Source organism: Acanthochromis polyacanthus, chromosome 10, assembly GCF_021347895.1.
Source record: "Acanthochromis polyacanthus isolate Apoly-LR-REF ecotype Palm Island chromosome 10, KAUST_Apoly_ChrSc, whole genome shotgun sequence".
Classification (NCBI taxonomy): domain Eukaryota; kingdom Metazoa; phylum Chordata; class Actinopteri; family Pomacentridae; genus Acanthochromis; species Acanthochromis polyacanthus.
The window spans coordinates 38,333,879-38,341,733 of NC_067122.1; the positions used below are offsets into that span (position 1 = coordinate 38,333,879).

Consider the following 7,855-nt stretch of genomic DNA (forward strand, 5'->3'; position numbering starts at 1 on the left):
ATCAGACATTACCATCAAAAAGTTACTCAGTACTTGAGTAGTATTTTACCAGATACTTTTCTACTCGAGTAATTTTTTGGATAACTACTTTTTACTTCTACTTGAGTGATACTATTTTGAAATAACGTTACTCTTACTTAAGTACAATTTTTGGCTACTTTACCCACCTCTGCTCTGGACCGACCCAGTCCGGGCGAGGTCGAGATCAACCCCCGCCACCCCCTTAAGATGCAAAGACCTCGGCTGACCCCTCTTCCTTCCTTTTGTCCTTCTCCTCTGACCTACCCCCCAGGGGTTCCAGATCAACCCCGTAAGAAACAAAGAGCACAAAGAACACGGCACCTGGGTCTTCTAATTTTGTAATTTTGAGGTTGGACTTTCTCCTGTGGCTTTTGTTGTGCCAGTTTGATGCTTTATGTTTTATGTTCCAGTCAGAATTGTCTCTTGACCTGGCAGTGATATATCATGAAGAGAAAATGACCACAAAAAGGTACAAAGATTGAACCTTTCAGAGATATTCAGACATCTTAATTATCTAGCTGAAAGAGAACAATCTAAAAGTAAATGTATGCATGAACCCATATCCATATTTTGTGGCTTTATTTACCATAATGTTCCCCCCTGATTGTAATTTACAGGTCTTGGTCTATCACTGACATGGAATGTGTGCGTATGAACTGTATGTACTTTTTTTTGACACAGATCATTGAGTTATGTCTAAATAGACCTGATTTAAGAAGGGAACTTCATATCTTTTGTGGAAACTGTCTGAAACTCAACTGCTGTCATTTTCCTACTGTTTTTTAAAAAAAAGAAATTATCATTATATATCATCAGATAGTATTACTGTCACATTGTATTCAAAAACTCCTCTGGTGTTTGTCTGGTGCATCTTGCAGTTTGACGTATTCTTTGTTTTTTCCATGTTACCGGCTGACCGGTGGGCGATAATGATTTGAGCGGATTAGTGTCTATACAAGAGAAGCCTTTTTTCTCTCTGACACTTGCCTGAGGAAGATCTTTTAGATCAAAAACGTTGCCTCTGAGAAAGCAGCCTGAAAGTGTGTCGACTGCTTTCTTACCTGTTGGAAATGTTTTTGTCTTACGCCTACAAAATTTTGTTGGATGTGCACACATTTGGTGCTTCTCCTGTGTTCATCTTGATGGCAGCAAATGTACATTTTTGGGCTATGCAGACAAAATAAAAGCCAAATGCAACATGGTGAGGTACAGTATACAAAAGAAGTGAATACATCTCTGTGCAATATCACCTAAATTCCAATTTGCATCGACTCTCAGTAGTTACATAATTTGTAAGATGGCTTTTCTCTTATTAACAGTCAAAAACTAAAACCTTAAACAGACTATATTGAAGATACAGCCCCCAGTGTGAAATTTAATGCAACAAAAGCGAAAACACATGGGATCAGTGAAACAAAACAGAGTTCCTGTGATTTAGAATCAGAATAACTCCATGAACTTGGCTATAAAATGAGCAGAAATTTCTTAATTTGGATCCCTGAGCTCCGTCTGTCTGTGTATGTCTGCATTGTCTACCAAAAAATAGGCTTGTGAAGCTTTACGAAGATGTGAAAGGACATCGGGAGATTGGTGACCTACTAGAAATCAATGTAGACACAATGGCAGTAATCAGGAGACATAAAATGAGCCATAGTACCACTAATAAGAGGTGCTGTCCTTCTAAAATGGTGCTACTGACAGTGTGTTGCTTTCACATTCCAGCTCTGAAAAACAGACTTGAAAGCGCTTCAGACTCGACACCTCTAGTCTGCAGAAATTCGACAGAAGAGAAATATTCCAGCAGGATAACAATCTAAAGCACACTGACAAAATCACACAAGAATTTCTCAAGAAGAAAGTGAAAACTACAGTGTGGACAAGTGTGTTGCTTGACTTGAATCCAAAAGAACACCTGTGGAGTGTTTTAAAGAGAAAGAGCAACACGAACCACACAGCAAAAAAAAAACATTCCTGAAGAGTGGAAAAACTTCTAACATAACTAGAAACTTGATAAACTCAGTGATTGAATCTGTCTTTAAAAAAAGAGAAAGACTTCAATCTTAGTAATAAAGGCTGGATGACGTTTGTTGCTTTGACTTCCTGCTGTGGGGCCTGAATTTTTGAAATAGTAAAATTAAACTGCTAGTTTTTAATTTTACGTTTTTATTTTTCGGTTCAAAAGGTTGGAGTTGCCCGGATAATTTCATGTTTTCCATTTAAACTCCCACTTTTATTCATGTGCTGACATAACTGCACAAGGGTTTTCTAACCATCAGTTAGCCTTTCAACAGCATTAGCTAACACAATGTAGCATTAGAACACAGGAGTGATGGTTGCTGGAAATGTTCCTCTGTACCCCTATGGAGATATTCCATTAAAAATCAGCGGTTTCCAGTTAGAATAGTCATTTACCACATTAACAATGTCTACACTGTATTTCTGATTCACTGAACCCTCCTATTGTCTTCACTTACAAGCACCAAAAAATATTGTTTCTTTGTCTGAAAAAAAATCCAAGAATTCAATAAAAAATCCCCAAATTTATGAAAATTTTCAAAACCTTCAGGAACAAAATTCCAATAATTCCTTAAACGTTTCCCTTAAAAGTTTTATTCAAAACATCCCCCAAATTTGAAAAATTCTTATAAATATTTTCAAAAAATGAGTAAATATCTTCCAAAAATCCTAGAAATATCTAGTGATTACACATATATCAGTAAAACTTCTAATGTTGGATTTTGCTTGACTTTTTTGTGAATGTTGTTAGAGAAATATTTTTTTTTACATTTCTTATTTTCCATGAAAATGTTCAAAAATTTCTCAAAAATGTTGAAAATGTGGACATCAGAAGTTTCACTGTGAAAATATAGTTGACCCGCAGGACGACACAGAGGTTAATGTAATCTTCACTGGGAAAAACAAGCTTTTCTTTCAAAAATATGGACATTTCTACGGTAGTGTACCTGCTGCTGAACTTAAAGGTGATGCAGTTACTGTAAGGTGAGACAATTTCAAATCATAAACACCAACATTTCTCACACAAATAGGACTCCATAATTTCAGGGCCTCAGATTGTTTTAGTTGGATATGAATAAAAATATGGGCTGCACAGTGTGGTAGTGGTTAGCACTTTCGCCTTGCAGCAAGAAGATCCCCGGTTCGAGTCCCGGCCTGAGCCCGGGATCTTTCTGCATGGAGTTTGCATGTTTTCCCTGTGCATACGTGGGTACTCCGGCTTCCTCCCACAGTCCAAAAATATGCTGAGGTTAATTGATTACTCTAAATTGTCCGTAGGTGTGAATGTGAGTGTGATTGTTTGTCTGTATATGTAGCCCTGTGACAGACTGGTGACCTGTCCAGGGTGTCCCCTGTCTTCACCCGAGTCAGCTGGAATAGACTCCAGCGACCCTAATGAGGATAAAGTGGTGTATAGAGAATGGATGGATAAAACTATAAAGAATAGCTGAGTGTCACCTTTGTGACCAGCAGATGGCACTATTACTCCATTTATTAGCTACATCCATCTGTTCTCTTTTTCTGTCTCCTCTTTTTCTCCAACTAGATAGAGTTTTGTCGTGTGCTTTGGAAACGTGTACCAGCTGACTTTACAAAAATGAACCACGTTAAGTTCTCTTGTATTTGTTTAAAAATTCATCGTTTTGTGGTTTTTTTTGACATGATGATCAGTTTGGGAAAGAATTGACGGATGAATTCACATGTAGGGCATCATTTAATCCTCCATCAGTGTGTATGATGGTCGGTTTCTGTCAGCCACCTTCTTCTCCCACACGTCAATGAAATACGACAGAACGTATGAAAACATTCAGTCAGATGTGCAGAGGCTCAGCAGGAATACAGCTGACTGCATAAAATATTTTAATACGGAGATTTTTGTCCTTTGCTGAATGGGAGCTCATTCATTTCTAATGAGAGGATCCTCTGCTGCTTCCACTGCATATTTCTAACACTAATCTGATGCAGTGAGGTGTTGCACTGCATATATCCTGTGTTGCTCCTGCACAAAGTCAAATAAATGTATAAATGTCAGTGATTAGCTCCTGTAGCAGCTCCAGTGCAGCTGGGTTGTAATGAGGCAGCAGGTCACACATTTTGGGAAGTAACCAGGTATTGTGAGTCATCAGCAAAGCCCCACATAAAAAACCTGACTCAGAGAGAGAGATGGATTGGTGAGAGGGAAGTGAAGGAGGAGGGGAAGACAGAGAGGGGAGGAGGGGTGAGAAGAAAAGTGGGAGAGACGAAAACAGACGGAGGGAAAGGACGTGTCACCAAGGGGCGAGTTAAATGACATTAATGATGCGTTGGTGTGAAGTGGCTGTGAATCTCAGCAGTCTCCCTCTCTCCACTTGTTACCATGGCTGCTGCTGCTGCTGCTGCTGCTGACATCCTGATCGCAGAGCGCAGATAATGAAGTCAGGTGTGTGCGTGTGTGTGTGTGTGCTGCAACACGTCACCCCGCATGTGTGTGTCGCGCTTTGAAAATAGCGTGACCTTCAGGGCACAAAGCGCTTGTGCACGCATCTTCATCTACATTTGCATATGTGTGCCAATTCGAGTATTTTCTGCCACTCTGTTCCTCTTTTCATCTCTTGCTTTCTCCCTGTTTCTTTCATCGTCTGCAGAAACTCGACAACTTGAGTACTGTACCTTCACCGGCTGAGTCGATCCGCACGAAACAAAAGGGGAAAATCCCAACTGCAGATACAAATATGAAGCTGGACTCTAACAACAGTCGACAAAAAGTTGGAAGCACACTCTCTCTCTCTCTCTCTCTCTCTCTCTCTCTCTCTCAGTGCAATCTAAAAAGCTCAGATCTGGACACACAGACACTCAGAGGCTTGCAGAGGTAAATAGTAATAAGTAGAGCATCGAATCCATGGCTGTATGAATTAATGTCAGTTACCTTGGCAACCACAGCCTGTGAAATGAGACGCAAAGACAGCAAAGAATGAGAAAAGGAAGGAGAGTGAAGAGATGGACAAAGAGAACAATGGTGCAGACTTTTAAAACACTAAAGTAAAGATGAACGGTAAGTTTCTGTGCTGTGTGTTGATTCATCAAGCTTCATTTGTGTTTTCCTCCATCTCTGCTGCTGTTTATGAGTCCAACAGTCTTCTTCTGCCGTCTGCAGGTGGTGCTCTTCTCTTTCCATCTCTGAGCTGAGATGGAAACCAGAAAAGACTTCTCCTCCTCTTTTCCAGCTCTACATCTGCGTGAGGCACACTGATTTTCTTAACCAAGAAAGAAACTTTTACAAAACACTCTTCCGCTTCAGCGTGGTAGATCTGAAAATGTTAACTTTTGTGCACAGAGGAAGCAATTTTGTGATTGTGTTTGCAAGTTTACAGTTGGTTGCAGATATGTGACAGGACACACTGAGGAATCAGGAAACAGTGACTTAATCATGACTCCGCTTCTCAGTGACGAATCTTGCATTTCTGCAGCAAAAAATACACTTACATGTCAGTAAGATGATCACTAGACATCTGCAGTAAGATGCTGCAGATGTTTTATCAGTCTGTGGTAGCAAGTGTCCTGTTTTATGCTGCAGTCTGCTGGGGAGGCAGCATAAAACAGAAGGATGCAAGGCGTCTGAACAAACTGATTAAAAAAGCTGGCTCTGTGGTTGGAATCAGATTGAACACATTGGAGGATGAGGTGGAGAGACGGGCACTGAGCAAGATGGAGGCCATTCTGACCAACATGGATCATCCACTTCACATCTGCCTCAATGAGCAACAAAACATCAGTGGACGGCTCCTATCCCTGTGCTGCAAGACCGAAAGATTTAGGAAATCTTTCTTGCCATCAGCAGTCAGGCTATTCAATTCAAAATTAAACAGATAAGAACCCTGACAACTGAATTTCCCTTCGGGGATGAATAAAGTAATTCTGATTCTGATTCTGATTCTAAATATGTATATTTATTGTCAGCTGAGTCTCATATATCCATATTGTTATATCCACATGGGTTAACAATTAACAGAGCTGAATGAATGCAGTAAACATGTAGACAAACAGATTTCTACTAAACTGTATTTATACATTATCATCTTCTTCTTGCGATATACGACCAACCATCATTTTTTTATTAAAGAATGCAGACACTAATTGATTCTTAGGACCTGGTGATTTTCATCAAATGACTGAAGGTAAACTGAACGAAAGGTAGAGAATGGTGGACTGCGGGGAAAAGCAAATCAGGGAGCTAATTAACTTAAATGACACATCATTAAAACTGAGTAATGGTGATAATCCACAAACAATGGCACCACAGTACGGCAAATAAACACAAGTCCTGCCTTCTTTTCTTCTTCATTTTAGGAATACTGTGATGGATTATAGATCATTGTTTTGCAGTATGTGAAGTATTTCAGAATCATGTTATGGTCATTTTTGTGGGTCACATATAGTAGAATATTGTGATTACACTGCTTGTCACCAAATTCCAGTGGACTTCATTCACTCTCCCCTCATTTCCTGCCATTTCTCCACTGTAAAAAACAAAGTTACACAATTTTTATTCCACTCACGTGTTGCTCACTGTCTCCAGATTTTTAATTTTACATAACTTTAAGCGTCAATATAGTCTAAATAGGTACGTTATATAAAAATTCACCCTCAGTACATTTGAACAGGAACAGGAAAATTAGCCAGAGTGATCAAAATCATTTTATTGTGTCAGCTTGTAAACATCTTTATTTTAGTGGTAAAGTTGGCTGTTTTTAACATGCAGGTCTATGGGGAGTGACTCATTTTGATAGGCAGCCTCAAGTGGCCAAGTGAGGAACTGCAGCTTTGCAGCCTTCACTCATCCTCAACCCTGGACGATACTGTTGGTATTCAAACAGAGAAAAATGTCACACAACTCTAACAGTTGGATGTTTCTCTGTGGATGTGGCTGTCTTTGAAGAGAACAAAGTAGCAAATAGAAGAAACCAAATGAAACATATAATGTCTGACTGCAGTCCTGAAGCTATCTATAGATAACACAACTTGGCATAAATCTAATTTAGGAACACATGTATTTCTGTTAGTATGAAAATGACTTGAAGTTTCTGAAAAGCAATAAAACTGGTGATGCTTATGTTTGTGTGTCCACATAGTAAAGCATTAGTTGTTGTGTATTTCTGCAGTATGCTGCTTGAAGAAGTCAGTGAAATCCCATCAGAGGTCCATAGGTGACTGTGATGTGTTTGTGATGTATCAGTTGGTGTTGCCGGTTTGCATTTTTTTTGGTTTGTAATGAGGGAGGGTGTGTGTTTGTGTGGTAATGGCAGGTCAGGAGGACAGAGACCACAGCTGCATCGTGTCATTATGACCCAGGCTGTTGTTTACCATCCATCCATCTATCTGCTCAGCCATCCATCTTATCTGTCTTTCCCTTTATGCATCCCTTCTATTCACTTTTTATCTTCGTTCCTTTTATCGTGCAGCCTTCTGCCCTGCTCTCTCTTTATACCCTTGTGTCTTCTCCGTTTCCCTCCACACCTGCAGTTTACAGCCCCCGACTTCTTCTCTCATCAGTTTCTCAAACTTTTTTTGCTTTATGTCCTCCATTTTCCCTCTCCTCCTCCAAGTCTCCAGCCTTATTTTTCCTCTCCTCCATTTTGTCCCTGTATTTGCGCTCCTCTGCTTCGAACTGACATCTTAGATGCTCTTGCTTTTATCCCGCAGCTTACAAAAAGAGACATCCCCTCTCTGATTGTGATCTGCTTTTAAGCTCCTCTTTGAGTCCCTGGAATAGTAAATCACGAACCTCTAAAGTTGCTGAAATGCTCCAAACAACAAAAGCATGCAGAAAATATCCATTACA

General features: G+C 39.8%; 1 long non-coding RNA gene across 1 annotated transcript; it reads left to right on the forward strand.

Moving 5' to 3' along the window:
• The first annotated feature begins 4,862 nt into the window (after nt 1–4,862).
• LOC127535941 (uncharacterized) lies at nt 4,863–5,941 on the forward strand. Its single transcript, XR_007944873.1, has 2 exons — nt 4,863–5,068; nt 5,171–5,941. It is a non-coding gene; the product is annotated as an uncharacterized LOC127535941 (long non-coding RNA).
• The last annotated feature ends 1,914 nt before the right edge of the window (nt 5,942–7,855 follow it).